The sequence below is a fragment of the Culex quinquefasciatus genome, chromosome 3, assembly GCF_015732765.1.
Source record: "Culex quinquefasciatus strain JHB chromosome 3, VPISU_Cqui_1.0_pri_paternal, whole genome shotgun sequence".
In the NCBI taxonomy this organism is placed as follows: domain Eukaryota; kingdom Metazoa; phylum Arthropoda; class Insecta; order Diptera; family Culicidae; genus Culex; species Culex quinquefasciatus.
In genome coordinates this window covers 146393206-146413675 of record NC_051863.1, presented here as the reverse complement: position 1 = coordinate 146413675, position 20470 = coordinate 146393206, and the positions used below count along the sequence as shown (strand labels likewise).

The 20470-nt window shown below is 35.1% G+C and overlaps 1 protein-coding gene across 3 annotated transcripts in view; it reads left to right on the top strand.

Moving 5' to 3' along the window:
- Positions 1–20470, top strand: part of LOC6052497 (potassium voltage-gated channel protein Shal) — a 130563-nt gene that overhangs the window by 3930 nt on the left and 106163 nt on the right. The gene's annotated exons all lie outside the window — the stretch shown is intronic.

The following is a 20470-nucleotide window of genomic DNA, read 5'->3' as shown; positions in this document are numbered from 1 at the left end:
ATTATGATTGCAGCTGCATATTTGCCATTCCAATGCACTGGGGAAAATAAAAATTATTTCAAAGGGGATTTGAATAAACTTACTCGGCATAGATCTCGATTTTTGATCATCGGTGATTTTAATGCCAAACACCAATCTTGGAATAATTCAAAAGTAAATTCCAATGGTAAAATTCTGTTCAGAGATTGCACTTCTGGTCTTTATTCGGTTTTATACCCGAATGGGCCAACTTGCTTTTCTTCTGTTAGAAATCCATCAACAATTGATTTGGTGTTGACAAATCAAAGTCAGTATTGTGGTCCTTTAGTGACTCATGCTGATTTTGATTCTGATCATCTTCCAGTAACTTTTTCACTTTCTCATGAAGCAGTTACCAGACCCAATAGTTCTGTGTTTAATTACCACAAAGCTAATTGGGACAGGTATCAGCATCATATTGAGAATAATTTAAATCATGATTTTGTTTTAGAAACCAAAGCTGATATTGATTCAGCCTTGGAATCTTTAACTAATGCAATTTTGGATGCTAGGAATATTGCTATTCCTAAAGTCCAAGTCAAATTTGATTCTCCCATTATTGATGACGATCTTCAGCTTCTGATTCGTCTGAAAATGTTCGCCGAAGACAGTATCAACGTTCTCGTGATCCTGCACTGAAGCGAATTCAAAAGATTTGCAAAAGGTTATTGACCACAGATTCACTCTCCTGCGAAATGAAAAGTTCGCAAGAGATGTCGAACAAATTAAACCTTATTCCAAACCTTTTGGAAACTTTCAAAGGTTCTTAAGAAACCTCAAAACCCATCCCTTCTTTAAAAGATGGTGATAATATTCTATTAACTAATGGGGAAAAAGCTCAAAACTTGCTCAGCAGTTTGAGAGTGCTCATAATTTCAACTTGAATGTTTTGAGTCCTATTGAAAATCAAATTTCAATAGAATTTCAGAATATTGTTGAACAAGAATTTTCATCAGATGAAGTTTTTAATACGGATCTGAATGAAATAAAATCTATTATCAAAAATTTAAAAATATGAAAGCCCCTGGTGAGGATGGCATTTTTACATTTTAATTAAAAATTACCAGAAGCAACTTTAAGTTGCTTGGTCAAAATTTTCAACAAATGTTTTGATTTGGCATATTTTCCCAGTAGTTGGAAAAATGCCAAAGTAATTCCGATTTTGAAACCGGATAAAATCCTGCTGAAGCCTCAAGCTATCGGCCCATTAGTTTGCTTTCATCTATTAGTAAATTATTCGAAAGAATAATTCTTAATAGAATGATGACGCACATTAATGAAAATTCAATTTTCGCTGATGAGCAGTTTGGATTTCGCCTTGGGCATTCAACTACTCATCAGTTGTTGAGAGTTTCAAATTTAATTCGAAGCAACAAATCTGAGGGCTATTCTACTGGCGCTGCTCTTCTAGACATAGAAAAAGCATTTGACAGTGTTTGGCATAAAGGTTTGATTGCGAAATTGAAAAGGTTTAATTTTCCGATTTATATCGTGAAAATTATTCAAAATTATTTGACGGATCGTACTCTGCAGGTATGTTATCAGAATAGCAAATCTGATCAACTACCTGTACGTGCTGGCGTCCCTCAAGGAAGCATTTTGGGTCCAATTTTATACAATATTTTTACTTCTGACTTGCCTGATTTGCCCCCAGGATGTCAGAAATCACTTTTTGCTGATGACACAAGCATCTCCGCCAAAGGCAGAAGCCTTCGTGTCATCACAAGAAGATTACAAAAAGCTTGGATATTTTCAATTCTTATTTGAAAGAATGGAAAATTACTCCAAATGCTGCAAAACTCAACTTATTATTTTCCCTCACAAACCAAGGGCTGATTTTCTTAAACCAAAAGTCATCACATTATAAAGATGAATGAGGTAAATTTAAAGTGGGAGGATCAAGTGAAATATCTTGGACTTGGTTTTGACAAAAACCTTACTTACAAGGATCACATTGAAAGTATCCAGGTTAAATGTAACAAATATATTAAATGTTTGTATCCACTTATAAACAGGAATTCTAGACTTTGTCTCAAGAATAAACTGTTAATTTATAAACAAATTTTCAGACCTGCCATGCTTTATGCTGTGCCGATCTGGACAAGCTGTTGCTTAACCAGGAAGAAAAACTTCAGAGGATTCAGAACAAAATTCTGAAAATGATTCTGAAACTTCCTCCCTGGTTCAGCACCAGTGAACTTCATCAATTAGCCGAAGTTGACACTTTGGATGTTATGTCCAATAAGATAATTGATGCATTTCGACAAAAATCATTGCAGTCTTCAGCTGCATTGATCCGCTCTTTATATAGTTTATAAGTTAGTTTTAAGGTATCCCTTTTCCCTTTTGTACATGTAGGACCTCCTACATTTGAAATCACTGAATAGCGAAAGCTACAATATTTCATGAATAAATGAAAGTTGCTAGCATTTAAAATTGAGGTGAAAAGTCATCGTTTGTGATTGGACACTCAATAATATTTTAACTGAATGAATGTACATGGAAAAGAAAATTGAATAAATATAATAAAAAAAAAAAAAAAAAAAAAATGTTGTTTGGAAGAGATAAATAATTTAGATTTTGACGAGGATTTTGATCAATTTCATGGTTTACTACACTTATATTCTCCAGTCGCATTATATTTGGTGTGACAGTTGAAATAATTGCAAAAAAATGTTAGAATTTATAGGATTTTTAGTTGTGATTAGAATGATTCAAATTTTTATTTTCCTGCTCATCCTTGAAATTCCATGCAAAAATAAAAAAAAATTATTTTTTGCTGAAAATATAATATTATTAAAAAAACAACTTGTATAATCGATTGCAAACAACTTTGAATTGATTGTATGTCAAATTATTTGAATATAAGAGACCACAGATCGGAAAAAGGTTTAATAGCGCCGTTGCCATTATTTTGCATAGTTTATGAGAATGATTTTTCACTGTCGATTGCGCACAATGAAAATCAATTGGATCTACAACATTTCAAACTTTTAAAAATATGTCTCGAGTTGTACCAGTCTTTTTATCTTAAATATTTCTTTAAAAAAAGACATTTTGACATTTTTAAATATTTTATATAAATTATACAAAAATAATTCCCGTTTCCCGAAAAATTTGTAAATTTCCAAAAAATTACCAAAATTTAAGCAGCATTGAAAATTTTCCGGAATTTGTGACACCAATGTTTTTAAAATGCATGAAAATAATTCTTAAAATATTTTTTTGCAATTCCGTCGTGAAACTACTTACTTTTCATGTCATTCTTGAACGACGAAATAGCCTACTTTTATGTACCAAAAATAACAGAATCGAATAGCAACACTTTTCAAAATAAATGCTGAAAAGTTCTACTTTTCAGCACTCAAATGGGTGCTGAAAAGTTGAACTTTTCAGCACTTGTTTCGAAAAGTAACACTTTTCAAATTTTTTTTGATTAAACGATTTATTGACAAAATACATGAAAATTTGACATGAAATTTCACTCGGTGTGTGTTTTTGGAATTGCAAAAAATGTTGTATGGAACTCGTTGCAAAACTTTTGAGAATAGCTGAGTCAATAAGAACAGTACATTGAATTGAGTTAAATAATAGTAGTTTATGCAACAAGTTGCAAAAAGAGGATTTTTTCAGCACTCTTAGTATTTATCCAACTCGGTGAACCTCGTTGGATAAATGTACGACTCGTGCTGAAAAAATCCTCTTTTTGCAACTTGTTGCATAAACTACTATTATTTAACTCAATTCAATGTACTGTTCTTATTCACTCAGCTATTCTCAAAATTTGTTGTTCAGGTGTATAAAGCTTGAAGCAGTCAAACTGGGAACAGCTCTGTCAATTTGTAGGTAAATATAAAAAAAACTAAGATTTGAAGTTCAGCTCAGAATTAAGATTAGAACAATTTTCAATAGTTTTCGAAATTCCCAGGGATTCCTAGAATGTCCTGGTAAATTTGCTGAAAATTTCCCGTTTCCCAGGATTTTTGAAACCCAGGAAAATCAGACCTCCATATCAGCTGTTTGCACAGAAATGTGAAATATACGTAAATATTCGAAAATCTATAGCTTTTGGTGAGGACTGTTCAGAAAACAATAGGTACGCGGAAAAACAATCTTGCTGATTTATTAATTAACTTTTTTTCACAAAGACGCATTTTCCCAAAATTAGTATTTATTGATTTTCAAGATTTTTTTGCATTTTTGGGGGGAAAAAAAAACCCGCAACTTTTGAGCCCTAGAGAAGTATGGTCAAAAATTTTGCCGCCGAGTTTAATTTTTTTGAAACATGGTGGTTTTTTAATAAAGTGCCTCGTTTTCCAGATATGGTACCCATGGTATCCATGGTACCATTTTTTAAAATCGAATAACTGCAAATATTTCACTTAAATCAAACTTTCGGTGATTATATTTATAAACGAGGCCTTTATCCAAAATCTGTAAAGTAATGTAAAGTAATTGCAAATTCATTTTTTTGCATTAAATTAGGATTTTTTTTTTTATAAAAATTACTATTTTTATTCATTTTTCATAACTCAGTCGCAGAATTTTTGATCAAACTCCATTACTAAAAAGTTGTGGGATTTTGTCCCCTTTAACATAACCAGAAATCTCGAAAATATAAACATACCTATTTTGGGAAACTGATTTTTTTTTGTGAAAAAGATATGTTAATTTAAAAACCGGCCAGATTTTTTCAGTGTACAGTCATCCCTCATATTCGAAACACCCACAAATTTGGAACACTTTTGTGGTAATTTGTCAATAGGATGCAAAATACAACTTTTATGTCGCCCCTGCTATTTTTAGAACTTTTATTTGGACATCCTCTTGCAATTTCACTAATAAAAATAGTACTTTAAGAGCAAAAAACTCATTTCAAGACTATTTTATCCAGAGCAGCAAATCGCTGACTCCAAATTGCCTTTTCCATAATTTTGGTATGTAATTGTGCCTCCTACAATTGTGGAAACCTGAATTTAATTGATATTTTCACCAAAAAAAATTATCAGACCAAGTTTAAAACATCATTAAGCTTGAGTTTTATTGGTTTCAGAGTATGAAGTCCTTTTTTGTTAAAAAAAATATTTACTCTTGGAGAGAAAAAAAAGTTTGTATACATCAAAGTGTTCCGAATTTGTGGATTTCAAGGGTCAATGTTTTTCTTTAAAAACTTGATAAAAACGTAAAAATGAACAGCCGATCAATACATCAATCGAAAGATCGCAAGAAAAGCTTTCATATGAAGGAAAAAGCAAATCATTATGTTCAATTATCGATTTTCTATGATTTTTTGAACATTGACCGATCTGTAAACTGTTCCGAATATGAGGGATGACTGTACTTATTTTGTTCAGAACAGCCCTCATCAATACACAAAATTTGCCGAAGAAACCGAATTGATCAGAAAATTCCTTCAAAAGTTGCAGATTTTCGAATATTCGGAAACCATTTTTGTATGGACAGCTGCCAATATTGTAGGCACAAAATAGCTCCTTTGGTTTGGGGGAAGGCCCCCACAAAGTTTGAGCCAAACAAAAAATATAAATAAAATCCATTGCTTGATTTGGCCATCGTTGTCTGACCATTTTCATTTAAGTTTTTGTTGAAACATTTACCATATATTTTAATTCTTAACCGCTAATAATTGAAAAATAATTATTGCTAAATATAATTTTCGCGGTTATCAAAATTTTATCTCCTTAAAAATACAAAAAAAAAATCCAACAGTAAAGAAGTTGAAATCGTACTCACCATCACGACTCACCAACTGAAAAAACGACACCTGACCCCATAGCACATATATAACACAGCACAACACAGAGCTCAAACGAGAGAGAGAGAGAGTCGTTGTCGTCCGGAAAAGAAAAATCCTCGGGACGTGGAAAGTTTAAGCATTGTGCTGTCAATCACCGTAGGAACAGGAAGAGCTTTCCTCTGCTCTGGTACGGCTGCAAAGAAGGACACACGTAGTAAATGCTGGGGAATAATAGGGTTGGGGTGTATTTATTGGTCTTTGGATACTCAAAACTTGAAAACTCACTAGAAATGAAACTGTTTTTTAAGATTTTTAAAAAAAAATATCAAGCAAGAATGAAAAAATGCCATATTTTCTAACAAAAATGTGGCCTCTGTGATTCAACTTCGTTTTGCCTGTCACCCTGCGGGAAAAAGTTTTGCATTTGTTAAATGTTTAAAAATAGGATCTCTTTTGCGTCCTTGACCAGCAACCAGGAAACCTTTAGTCAATACGATTGAAGCAGCTATGCGGGTTTCTTCGACGAAATGCGAGTTTTTTTTCTTGATTTGCCCAAAAGCCTCTGCAAAAGTTACTTTTCATGATGTCAGAGTTTAATGTAAAAACTACTTTTAAAAAAACTGCTCCAAACAATTCAAAAGTACACGGCTTTAACCTGAAGCAGTCCAAACTTCCCAAACTCGTCAAAATCAACTGATAGTGCGCGCTTGAGTTTCTCTCCCGGAATTTCCCTTTAAGCGACCAGATAAGAACTTTTCCTCGAACAACGAGGGCACTCTTTCTTCGGGAAACTGTTCGACATCACAGACAGGAGAAAAAGCGCTTCCGAAAGCTTCAAATACTTTTAAGCTTATCGTCCGGCTGCCACTCACTTTGAAATTCTCAACCAAGTCAACCCCGTTTACGCTTTGCTAGCCAGAGTCGTTAAAAACTAGCATCAATTTAAAGGGGGGGGAGGGGGCGGATCTTGTTGACAACAGTTCTGCTCACCTTTGGCAACCTTCGTTTTAAAAGCTTAGATTTTTGGCAAATTGCCAAAACAATGGCACTTTAGCGGAATTGGCCCGAGTTCAGGTGTGGAGTACATTAGCCCCCTTTCCATAGGCGACACGTAGAACAAGGTTGTTGAGAAATTAACCTGGAAAATTGTTGGGGAAAATTTTCTCTCTTTTGTTGAAGTGAAATCGCCTGCCTTGGCGAAAGTCACTATCTGGTGTTCGTTATCCTTTCACCCACTATTGTGTGAATTTTTGGGTTCTTAGAAGAAATTAGTTGTTAACATTGCTTTTTATCCACTAAACTTTCTCTTCTACAATCAAGATTGTTCCGTTTAGTTGTTTTTTTTTATTCGATTTTTCATCTCAGTGAATTGCTAGCTAACTTTAAAAAATGTGGTTAAACAATAACAATAAAAATATATTAATTTTTAAACCTTCTATAAATCATTCCATATTTTAAAATGTCTTTTGAAAACTCGTTAATGTACAATTCTGTTTATCATTTTTTTCGAAAACATTAACAACAATTTTGAGAGACCGTGTGCAATAGTTTTCAAAATCCAATTATTCTGTGATCCTTCAAAACTGTTTCTTATAGTTCCATCCAATTTACCAAGTTACATGAACCCCTTCAACCAGCTTGTTATTCCCCATTACTTCCAGAATGCTAGAAAAAAACAGGAAAAAGGGGAACTGTTACAGGATAACAAAAAGTTATCTCCCGTTCAGCACTAAAGTTGGCTAACATATTTCCTCGATCGAACCCTTCCGAAGCGCTTTTAGCTAAAACTGTGCGATTGCGTGTGCTAAAGTTTTGCCCGAGTCGGGAAGCTTTCCCCTTTGGACTGGAGGAGGCAGCGCACTTCCCAGTGTGACATGCATTACGACACTTGCTGACTGGCTGGCTGAAGATAGCTCCAGAAGGGTACACAATCAGTGACGTTGGAGAAAAGATTTGGTGTTTTTGTGTTATGAAATTTATCCACGCGATAGCATCGCATGACACTTTCTTTCTTTTTTTTTCTTGAGTTGGTTCGTGTGCGAGCGAGATTGAATCCCGGAAGCTATCGCTTGGTGAACTTAGGGAAAGTGATTGTGAGGTTATTGTGAAGCAAATTAATGGGAAATTGGACGAACTTTCCGGTAAAAATATTTACAAGACTGAAAAATCAAGTCTGTCCTGTAGAAATTGCCAAAAACCACAAAAATCCTATTTTTTCGATATTTTTATTTTTAAATCCACTGTATCTTCACAAGTATTGGAAATAGGCCAAAGGTCAATATGAAGACTTTAATGTAAAAGTATTTGGGAAATCGATTCCCATGTATTTTTCAAATGTATTTTTTAGAAGATACATACAGGGCAACCAGGCCAAAATTTGAAAAATCTGGCAAAATATCGAATAAAAATCTGGCAAAATCTGGAAAACGGATATCAAACAATTCATAATCAATTCATAAAAGTTGGTAAATTTCAGATGGTTTTACTGGTTGTATGGCATCAAAAATGATAATTTACATTATATTTAAGGAAAACACAATCAATTTTATTTTATTTGCAATTATATTCGTTTGTTTTAATCAAAAAGTTGTACTAAATTGTCATAAAGTGAAAAATCTGGCAAAATCTGTCTATATCTGGCACAGAGATGGGCGAATCTTTATTCTGGCAGACACTTGAAAAATCTGGCATTCCCTGATTAATCTGGCAACCTGGCAACCCTGGATACATACCATCTTGCATTTTTTGTCTGTCTTTTTGTAACATTTTAGGATATTTCCAAAAAAAAAATTGAACGAAAACAAAACTTGATATTACCTTCAAATTTAACTTTAAAACATAAAAATAAAACAATCTCATAGAAGTAACGTGTATTTTTATTTCAGTGTATTTTTTCAGAAAGCTCATCCAATTTCCAACAAGTTTGTCTTTGACCACTTTTTGATACGATGCAACGGCTTCGAGATACAGTAATTTTTAAATTGAAAAATACAAAAAAAAATTAAATAACTTACGCCTTTCTTAAATGTTATTTTCGAGCACAATTGGATCCATATACACAAAAATGGCTTAAATAGGTCTAGGATAACATGTCTACAAAGTTTCATTGAAATCGGAGAGGGTCGGGTACAAAAGTACCAGAAAAATTCCTGATTTAAGCTGAATTTGCTCATATAATAAAAATAGTTTAAGTCAAAATTAAAATTCAGCTCCAACTTTTATTGAATATGCTTTCTTAACGATTATCTAACTTTCTAAACTTTTTGATTATTATGATTCAAATAAAATAAATAAAGCGTTAAGATGACAATAGTCCAGAAAAATATGTATTTTTTACCCAAAATTAATAATATTTCAATAACAAATCCTGTTAAATTAACAAAAAGTGTAATTATTTTATCCTGAAGTTCAACTTCAAGAAGAAAAAATAATAACAGTTTCTGATAAAATAACAAAATTTGGTATTGAAGTGATATTATATTGAAAATGTTTAATAACACGCTAATAAGAGGAAATGTTATCCATTTCAAAAACTCTTTTTTTTTATTCATAACTTATTTTATTAGGTCCTTTTAGGTGCTGTGACCAGGTTGGGACCGAGGATCGTTAAATAACTTATATATAATAATAAAAAAAAACAACTCCTTAAACTCCATACTTGAAGATCATCTAACTGACCAGGGTTACTTGGTCCAAGCGGGTCTTACTGGTCTTGAACCTGCCGATGTACTCGGAGAAAATGCCTCACAGCTCAACCGAACAGTAGAGCACCTCCCCGGCTTCCTCCTTCGTGGCTCGACCGTCTCGGGAGCCACTGCTTCCTTGGCTTTTTCCTGCGGGGCGAGGGCGATCCTTCGATTTTCCGTCTGGAACTGCGCCCGGCAGCGGAGGGAACTCCGCCGGCGTGAACGCCGGAACTGCTGGACTCTGCTTCTCCGCCTTCCTTGCCGGCGGTTTCAATTTAGACGCCTGCTGGCGCCTCTGGATAAGGTCCGCACACTTGGGGCAGCTGCGGTCCGTGGCTTCGTGAGCTCCAGAGCAGTTGGCACACCGCTTCGGCTCGGCTTCTTGGACTTTGCACTCGTCCGTCTTGTGGGGACCCCCACAGTTGTTACACCTGCCTTTCAGGTGACAGTTCCTGGTTCCATGACCCAGCTGCAAGCAGTTCCTGCACTGGGTCACGTTCGGCCGCTTGTTCCGGTAGGCCTCCCACCGGATGATAGTGCTTGCCACAACTTTCATTGCAGAGAGCTTCTTCAGATTGGTGTATCCCTTGGGGAAAACCACAATGTACGGAGTTTCTTCCACGGTGGACTTTTCCTTCCGCTTGATTATATGCACCTCCAGCGCGTCCAGCTTGAGATCCCTCTTCAGAAGGTACTTGACCTCGTCCGGTTTCAGTTCATCAGGAAAACCACGAAGAACCACCCGATGATTTCGTTCGCTCCGCCGATCGTGGGTGTAGAATTCCACTTTCTTCTTCTTGAGTAGCTCTTGCAACTTGTCAAAATCTTTGACAGAGAAGCAGGTCACCTTGGTTCCAAATCGGGTTAGTTTGTAAATCGGTTTGAAACCTAATTTACAACTTTCCACTATCGCCACGAGCTTGTAAAAATCCGTGGTGTTCTTCACCACCAAAGGTTGCTTTTGTTTACCTACCGACTGGCCGGGTGCTGGAACCGCGTCTCTTCCTCCTGCTGGGCTGGCATTGTTGTTGTTTTCGTTTTCCGCTAGCGGGCTGAACTTGTTGTTATTGAGCACATTCTGCTCCACTTTTCCTTCTCCGACGACAGCTCCGGTGATCTCAGGGGTCTTCTTCCGCTTCCGATTTCCGGGGATGAGTTGGAAATCATCCGTCTCGGAGGTCTCTTCCACCTCCATCCGTCAAACAACTCGAGGCACGATGCCTTTAGCGCGCACGTACACACGTCTACTCTCTCGGAGCTGTGTGTGGAGAGTCCCATTTCAAAAACTCTCCTAATAACAAAATTTGTTATTCGTTCGGTATACTGACTGAGAAATAAAATTACCATAAATCGCACAAATGGAAAAGTTTCTAAGTGTCCATAACACAATCTTTTATTATTTTTTCTTTTGTTAAATATGTTTAAATCTTTGTGATAATTTTGTCTAATTTCGTCGGGGTCATTATTTTGGCCATGAAATGGGGTCCTTAAGCTAAAATTATTCTAAAAAGTTAAAATTTTGAAAGTTGATTTTTTTAATTATTTGATATACCCCCTAAGGGACTTTGCTAAAATTGGCTAGAACTATGGGATAATTTTGACCAATTTCGTCGGGATCATTATTTTGGCCATGAAATGGGGTCCTTAACCTAAAACTATTCTGAAAAGTTGAAATTTTGAAAATTGATTTTTTTAATTATTTGATATACTCTAAAAGACTAATCATTCAATAAATGACAATCATTTCAATAAATGAAGCCCTTCCTACATCACCGTTGATCGGAAGGCACGCCGACGGAGAATTTCTGGAGAATCGCGGTCGAATCAATACTATATTTAAATCCCTAGATAGCTATCTTTCCGCAGCCGGCTGCCTAAGATTTTTAAAATTTCAACCGATAAACAAATTGCTTATGGTCGCATCACCAACCACAGTGAATCCTGACCTCATACCCATCTTACTAACCCCTCAAAACTCATGTGATACTTTGTCGGAGACGCAGTCGATTTGGCGGTCCCATCACTCAAGTATCGGACTAACATTCCCATCCACTTCCCGTGTCTTACCTCTGGTCGTGGCCGGCGTCGGTATTGATCAGCATGATAGGGACCTTTGAAAATTGCGAAGGGGTGATGATTGGTTCCTACTTTTCATCTGTGGTCCACGGAGCAATGTTTGGGGGTCCTGGTCAATAACGAAGTAGCAGCTACGGGTAGACACCAATGCTATGCTATGCTATTTGATATACTCTAAAAGACTTTGTTAATATGGTTAGAACTATGGGATAATGTTGACCAATTTCGTCAGGGTCATTATTTTGGCCACGAAATGGGGTCCTTAAGCTAAAATTATTCTGAAAAGTTGAAATTTTGAAAGTTGATTTTATTAATTATTTGATATAACCCCTAAAGGACTTTGTTTAAAATGGTTAGAATTATGGGATAATTTTGACCAATTTTGTCAGGGTAATTATTTTGGCCACGAAATGGGGTCCTTAAGCTAAAATTAATCTAAAAAGTTGAAATTTTGAAAGTTGATTTTTTTAATTATTTGATATACCCCCTAAGGGATTTTACGAAAATTGGCTAGAACTATGAAATAATTTTGACCAATTTCATCGGGGTCATTTTTTTCACCATGAAATGGGGTTTCAAGCTAAAATTAATCCGATAAAATTAACTTTTGAGAGTTCATTTTTTTTTAAATTTTGTTATATTCCCTAACGGAATTGATTTATTTATTGAGATTTTTTTTTTTAACAAAAACTGTTATTATTTTCACAGAGCCAGGAAGTCGGAGCTGACGTTGAAGTTCGAGCTGGAGTGAGATCTCGGAGACTGCATCGGATGCAGCAAATTTTCAGCAATTTTCACTTAGAGTCGGAATCTGTGAAGTCGGGTATTTTTGGAGAGCTGAAGTCGTCGTTGACGTCATGTCCTGCATCCAGAGTCGAAGTTGTCTTCAAAGTATGGATTCAAAGTCGCTTGGAGGTACCCGACTCTCTAGCCCTGACTAGTACAGAGGAGTTATGGCAACTGCAGGTTAATTTGCAAATTACAAATAAACCAAAAAAAAAGAGCCCAAACATGATAAAAATGATTTTAATCGCAGAAAATTTCCATTAAAAAATTTGAAGTTTTTCGTAAAGAATGTTTTTTTGTCTGATTTTTCGAGATGATATTGTCGTTTTAGAGTGTGATATTTGCAGCAACCTTTCTTTATTTAAAACAATTAATTTGAACCAGATAAAAAAACTTTTTACAATAATTGTTCTGAAATCTAAATTTCAAATTAATTACAAATTCGAGTTCAAGCAAAACAATACATATTTAGTTGAGTTTTGATTCCAGTCTTCCGGATTATAAAATTTGCTCTAGATTCATGTTATAATGTAAATTTTTTGTTTAAATTTTGAAATTGGTAAGTTGTTCTTTTATTTAACCCTTTCAGGCCTGAATTTTTCTGAGCTGTGTTAACAGTGTGTTATTCTAAAATTCTGTTATCAGTAGTTGAATTTGTACATGACTAAACAGAAACAAAGTTACATTTCATTATTGGACGTTCTGGGTCCTTCAAAGTATCCTGTAATACAGATTTTGGAGTCTACCGTCGTAACAACAAAATTCTTCCTTTAATGTTTGAAAATTTGAAAATTCAAAAATTAGCGAAGAATTCACAAACTTTGTGAGCTTTGTGCAGTTAACAACAAAAAATAAAATAAGGGGAAAAGACAATCCTCATAGATGAGAAAAACATGGAACTAAAAGCTTTTAAACTGAATCTAAATGCAGCTGTAGAAATGCAAAATGAAGAAGTTTGCAGTTGTTTAGAATAATTTTATGCTCGAATGGTTTAAATTTAGATTCAGTTTTGTCAGCTGCTTTCAGGATATGCGAGCGGCAGCACCAGCAGCGTGAAAAGCGGAAAACTTTCGTTTACCTCTTTTGGAAAAGGAGTCGTTCGTGCCGAAAATGAAATTTTCACAAGCTAGATGCAAATATGGACGGGAAAGGAGGGGGTTGGAAATCACTTCAAATTGAATTGAGCTATAAATAGACGGGATACTATTTTGGTCGTTGAATTTATTTTCTATGGAAAATTGCTTTAAACGATCAATTTATCTGAACGCAATTGATTCAAAATTTCACTTTAAGTTTTGCCTCAACCACATGAAACAGAAATATAACCCTTCAAAAGCACATCAATCAATTCAAAACCAAAAAAAAACTGGACAATCCATCTCGATCATTGATTACAACAATTCAACTCATGTTACCACGCATCCTCATAGCGAGTGTCAAAGAGCACAAATGCTTGAAATTGAAACATCGGAATCCCATTACTCTAATGGCATTTCACAAATAGTAGTTTGGCTACCACGTGCTCAGAACACACATTCCCATCGTTAAAAAACACACCGCAAAACCACGAAGAATCAGCACACGTGCAGCAGGCAGGCACCCTGTGTGACCGCCGTACCTTAACCACTGCACACAATGTTTGTTTGTATGAGTGCATGTTAGTGTAACGTTTAACCGCGAGCGTGCGTAACATGGGTACACTGAAAATAAATCATTAATTTTTTTTCATTGCTATTTAACAGATATTTTGGTTGAATTTTCATATTTTTAATTTTCACAAAAAAAAATGCAAACATTTTCCACCGTGCACCCCGACGTGCATATTTTCATTCCAGTAATGTGCACACACAAAACTGCGAAAAGCTCCAGTGTGGTGTGAAAATTGTGCAGCCTGACGGGGGGTGCTGGTGGTGGGCGATTTTCCCTGCATGCAAACCGACTGCGCCGTGCAGCACCACACTGACTGCTGCAGGGGAGGCTGCCTGCGATGATGTGTGCGGTCAAAACTGGCTGCGGGAAACCATTGACAGGCGCTGTTACTTAACAGAATGAAGTGGTTTTGCATCTTTCTTGATGCTCTTTTGTGGTGGCGGTGGGATTTTTGCCATCAGCGTAAAACCAACGGAGTGGGGTTGAGTGACTGATGATTTTTTAACCAGTTAAGTTTTAATTTCTTTACATTGGTTGTAGAAGTCTTTCAGATTAACCTCAAAGTGGAAATCGTAATCGTTGATTTTCTCCTCAATTGGGTTCATGATTGCACAGTGCACATACACCCTGACCAAAACTTAAGGAAAAAAAGCGAATGTTTCTATTAGACTCATTTGTCACAAAAAATAAAACATTTCCACCCTCAATTATTAAACTTTTGAAAACAAAATGTTCAACTTTTTTTTTCAAACTGTCGATCTTGTCTATATCGACACAAAAAATTTTGTTTTAAAAAACATCTTCGAAAAAATAGCACAAAATCATGGAAACACTAAGGACATGACTGACGCTTTGCTAATGGCAGGCATTTTCAAACAAACTAAGTATTCTATCAACTATATTTTTCTAATTTTCAGGGCCTCAAAACAACACATTAAAATTTTGAACCGATTGTTTGCGTCCGCACTTTGTGATCTTTCTAACAAACACAAAAGCGTTAAAATCAATAAAAACATCTCTTTAACTTTTTCCAAGAAAGTATGCTGATATTTTGCTATCGTCAAAAGATACAGTGTACTCAAAAGTGGTTTTTGCTCAAAATTCTTCTTAAAACGCGCTTTAGACCAGTTTTTAGCACGCTGTACATTTTGACAGGAGCAAGATAGCTTCAAATCTTCTTCGGGAATGTTTATTTTTTTTAATTTTAACGCTTTTGCGTTGGTTTGAAAAAAAATTCAAAATGCAAAAAAATACTTTCAATTATAAATTCCCAGGTAAAAATAAAAAAACAATGCGCTAAGTTTGGAGGCAACCAAAACGAAACTATTGGCACTACGCCCCCCGGGGCATGGCCTTCCTCTAACGTGGGATTTCTGCTCCAGCGCCTCTGACGAGACAGGAGAAACCGGGACCGACGTTTTACTTCACCATCCGATAGAAGCTCAGTGGATAAGGCGGGAATCGAACCCGCGTCCCATAGCATCATCGGGATCGGCAGCCGAAGCCGCTACCCCTGCGCCACGAGACCCACATTGGAGATTAAATTGCAGCCAAATAAAACATAACATTACATTACATTGAATCAAATAAACACTTAAAATTTGTAATTATTTTAATTTTGAGATTGATTTTAAAGAAATTTGGTTTTGGAAAACGTCCAGCAAAATAATTGAATTCATCGGAAAATTTTACATAAATATGATCCGTCCATGATTTATTGTATAAAATAAAACTGAAATTATTGCAGATAAACTCAACGCAGTTATTTCAAAATATTTCAAAAATAAGTTAATGTGTGGTCATCAGGTGGGCTTTTACCTTTTTTAAGGGATTTTTTTCTTATGGTAGGTTAATCAAACGTTTTTTTGGCTCCCTGTTTTTGGGCTGATTTTAAAAGGGTGAAGGGAGGGGGATTTGGGTAACAACAACTTTTAAAATATGTGTACCAGCATAAATGATATTTTTTTGTTTTTGTCTTAATAATTTTAGTGTAAAAAAACAAATAGATATTTTTCGAGCCAGACGGGTTGATTTTGGTTTATTTTAAAGTGACATAATTTATGGATGACGCCTACGTGCACGATAGATTAATTTATTTTATTTTGAGCATGATACGATACGATTTTTTTAAATGTATTTTTTTGAGTGTTATCAAATTCACCCGAAAAAACAACACTTTTGGCCCAAAAGCTTTGGGTGCACTTAGGGAAAATTTCATAATCATAACTATAGTTATGATTATACATAAAAGATCTGACATAACTCCTTTTTAGATGAAATTTTACCATGTTTTTTTTACTGTGTACTGTCCTTTCTTAGACTGTTGAACTAATTTAATACAGTTGAAGGTAGGTAAACCTATAAACTACAGGAAATTTAAAGAAACCTAATTTAAAATTTCCGTTCAAAACCTGTGCCCAAAAGTTGTTCAAAAGCTGCCACCCAACTTAACCTGCAATCAACCAGTCTCTGAGTGGTGTGGGTGGGGTGCGGCTACCGGAATGGAAGATAGGGTGAAGCTTATGAGCTTAAATAAAGATAGATTTCGTGTAATGTCAATGGCTGATTGTAATCTTGAAGCTCACAGCAACGACACAGCACGACCAACGGTGGAACATCCAGAACGAAGCAACTTTTCGCCCGTGGAAACTTTTCGCTTACAGGAGACGGTGATGGAGAGAGACGGAGGAGAAGTTTTATCGCTGGGAAATCTCAAGTGATGGAATAAATTCTGGCAATTTGAAATTAAACGTGAATTTATGTATTGAGGTGAAGATGGCTTTGCAGCTGACTGGGAGGGGGTGATGACAGTGTGGGGGGTGAATCCTTCGGATTGATTACTCTGGTGAACTTTTTATGCGCCACCTCCCCCTTGGGAAAGGTGAAAATGGAAACCAGAGAAATAAAATGTCCTGATTTTCTTTTTGTGTGCCAACTTCTGTTGTGTTATGTAACGGAGACTCTCTGGATGGCATCTTTTCAGCTCAAATTTACTTCCTTAAAAAAAACTTGAAATGGATATAATTCGCCGTACCTGCTAAACTGAAGCAATTTGCTTCAAAACGGACTTTTTATTAAACGTAAGCTGCAGGAATTTTAACGAGAAGCTGGAAGCTTTGTGCAATTTTCAGCAGCTTGTAATCCATTGAATGCAAGCGGAATCTTTTTTACTGCAATGTCGTTGTCCACGTGGATTCCGTGGAAAAGATAGAGTTGAATTTGGTCATCTGGACCTGCAAAAAAAGGAGATTCATTCTTTTCCATAATCCTCAAATTGATGCAGCAAAAAAAATTCCACTGGAAAATTAATTTTCCTTTTAAAATCTAGTTAGGATATTTAACTTATAGTGCATTGAGATTTAAAACAAATATAATTGCATTTGTTTCTATTTAATGTTCTTGAATTTATACGTAAAGAGAGAGAGAGAGTTGCAATTTCTCATGATGACACTCACACACACATCAACAGATCGTGTTGAGGGTGCTTTGCAACTCGAGTTCTGATGAGCAACCAGCATAAGGATTTAGTTCCCCAACCCGACACAGTGATGTATGATCAAGTCATGTAGAATAAAATAAAAAGTTGAACGCAATTCTACATAATCACTTTTAAAGCAATTCCAACAAAAAAGCTTGAAGCAGCCGAAAACTTTTCACTCATTTCGTAACTTTACTTATTGGACATGACCGGCAATATTAAAGTTTTGCCTGGGATTTTTCTCGCCCTAATTTGTTTACTGATGGTGTGTACAGTAAAACTTTTTTTTTCAAGTGCTCACAAAACATTATAATTGCATGCGTTATGTAACACAGCTCCTGTAATTGGAGTGGAGGCAATAAATTTGCCAGGATAAACCAAGTCACTTTTCTTTTTCGTTTCTGTGTTTTCTGTGAGTGTGCTCGTTTGCCAAGGTCCTTCGTGCATTCAAATGAGAAGTGCTCGTTTTAAGTTCAGTGCTTTTTTGCACTCATTCAAAAGTTGCTCCATTCAGTGTACGGCGTGCTAGAATTATGGTGGCAGGACGTGCTTGTTATGTTGCGAGAAAAAAAACATACTTTTTATCCATACTTTGTGTGACTCTGTGCAATGTCATACACATACAAACAGACAAGTGCAGCAAAAAATGATTGCAGGTTTACGGCCCATGTTACTATCAATCATCCGTCGTTTCCGACATGTGTGTTTGTTTTTTTTTTTGGTATTTGTGTGCGCAGATGTGCTGATGTGAGTGTGATAGACAAGTTTTAAATTAAGTTTTGATTTCTTGCTTCCTACCCGTTTTCAAAGTCATGCTGTATAATTGTTGCTTTTGAGCAGTTTGGAAGAGTGTGGAGTGCAGTCATTATTTTACTGTTATTCACAAATGCTTTTGAATTTTTGGTTTGTTGTTTGATGCTGTAACTGACAAATTTTTAAGAAACGGCATGCTTTTTATCGTCAAAAATATGGAAACTGTAATGTATGTTTCACCAACCATTTGAGTGCTGAAAAGTTAAAAAAATCAGCACTTGAATGAACAATTTGTTTTCGAAAAATGACACATGGATTGCTGCAATTTCAGGTTTTTATTTCACATAATTTTTATGTTAATTTTACATTTTTATTTGAAAATAAATCCACACCAAGAGATTAGCAATTTAATGCGATTTCAGCCACCAAACCATTTTAGTTATCGGATCGGCCAAGCAGTTCTCCATACGAATTTGAGAGCTGTTTATACAAAAATGGCATGTAAATGTTCCAAAAATTGTAGCTCAAAAACTCATTTTTTTAATTTTTATTTTTGGAAATAGCTAGGGCTCAGCAGGAGTAATATTTTTTTGACCGAGTTATGAACATTTGAAAAAGGAGTAATCTTCTACGAAATTGGTCGATTTCGACCAAACTTTGTGGGGGCCTTTCTTATAATCAAAATAGCTAGTTTGTGTCATTGGTTCAAGTCGCCATACAATTTTGGGATCTGTGCATACAAAAATTGTACGTAAATATTCAAAAATCTGTAATTTTTTAATAAATAATCTGATCAATTTGGTGTCTTCGGCAAAGTTGTAGGTATTGTTAATGACTATTCAGAATAAAATAAGTACACGGAAAAAAGTTTGCTGATTTGTTTTAATTAATTTTATTTCCCAAAACCTCCTTCCTATTATGTATCCGTTTTTTTTTGGATTTTTGAGTTTTTTAATATTTCGGGAAATAAAAAACTTTGTCAACTTTTGAGCCGTAAATAAGAAGGTAAGGTAAAAAATCCAAGATTTTTTTTCAGAAAAGATTTTTAAAAAATAAAACTGATTCCATGCACACAACTTTTTAACATGATTATTTAAATGTAAAATTCAATTCTCAATTGAAAGATATTTTTTAGAATTTTTGATAGTACACCGTTTTTAAGTAACAGCCGTTTTAAAGTTCTTTTTTCAAGCTTCCATGTTCGGCCTCAAAAACGTAGTGCTCATGCCCTGAAAATATATTTTCTAAAGAATTTCACATGATCACAATCATTGTCCAACATAAGTTTTTCACTGAATAATGTTTGGACAAAAATCAAAGAGGCAATGGTGTATTTTTAGGATTTTTGGTTGAATGACGCTTTGGTTGGAATATTCCTGAAAAAAAGTGATAAATTAAAATGAACCAGGAGAGTTTATGATAGTCACAACAAGAGCAAAGATTATTTGAACGAGTTATTATTTTTTGAAAATATTTGACATTGCGGCAATAGTTTGTTCATTTTTTTAAATATAAAATAGAATTTGCAATCGATATCTTGTTAAGATTGAAGATAAGCAATTTCAACTTAAATAACTAGGCCGATACAAACCTCTCTGTTCCAGAAAGAAGCAAAATTAAACTAAAAAAAAATTAACAACAAGCCATAGTATAAACATTTGAATGAATAAAGTAAAAAAAAAGTTGTCTTGCAATCAAAAATGTAAAATTTTACAAAAACAAAAAAAGATTGCGGTACTGTGCATCGATTTTTTTTGAAAATTTAAAAGATTTTGAATACGTTTAAGTTAATGTTAGCTGACTGCTCCATCCATTTCCATTGAAATATTGATTGTTTTTAGTGCTAGTGCACGCAAAACCGCCAATGAGAATTTTCTGAACGTTGGTATAAAATTTTTGAACGTTCGATGTTCATAAACGATCATGTGCATTCGATGTTCAAAGCGAGCTGACCATTCGATGTTCAAAAGGATTTTTGACAATTTGACAGCTCGTTTCAGTGTATGCGTGCTGTCGCAGACAAAAAATTTGAAGTTTCCTCTATTCACCACCGGTGGCGCCACTATACATAGCAGCATCTGTGCTAGTTCCGCTTTTCGCCACCAGGTGGATTTATTCGATACCCTAGGACGCAAACCAAAAAACATCAGAGAATATTCATCAAAGCAGTCAATTTGTCCTGTTAAACACAAATCCAAACTAAATCAATCGAAATTATCAAAAATCACGATCGATTAAGTTTAATTTTTGGTTTAACAGGACAAATTG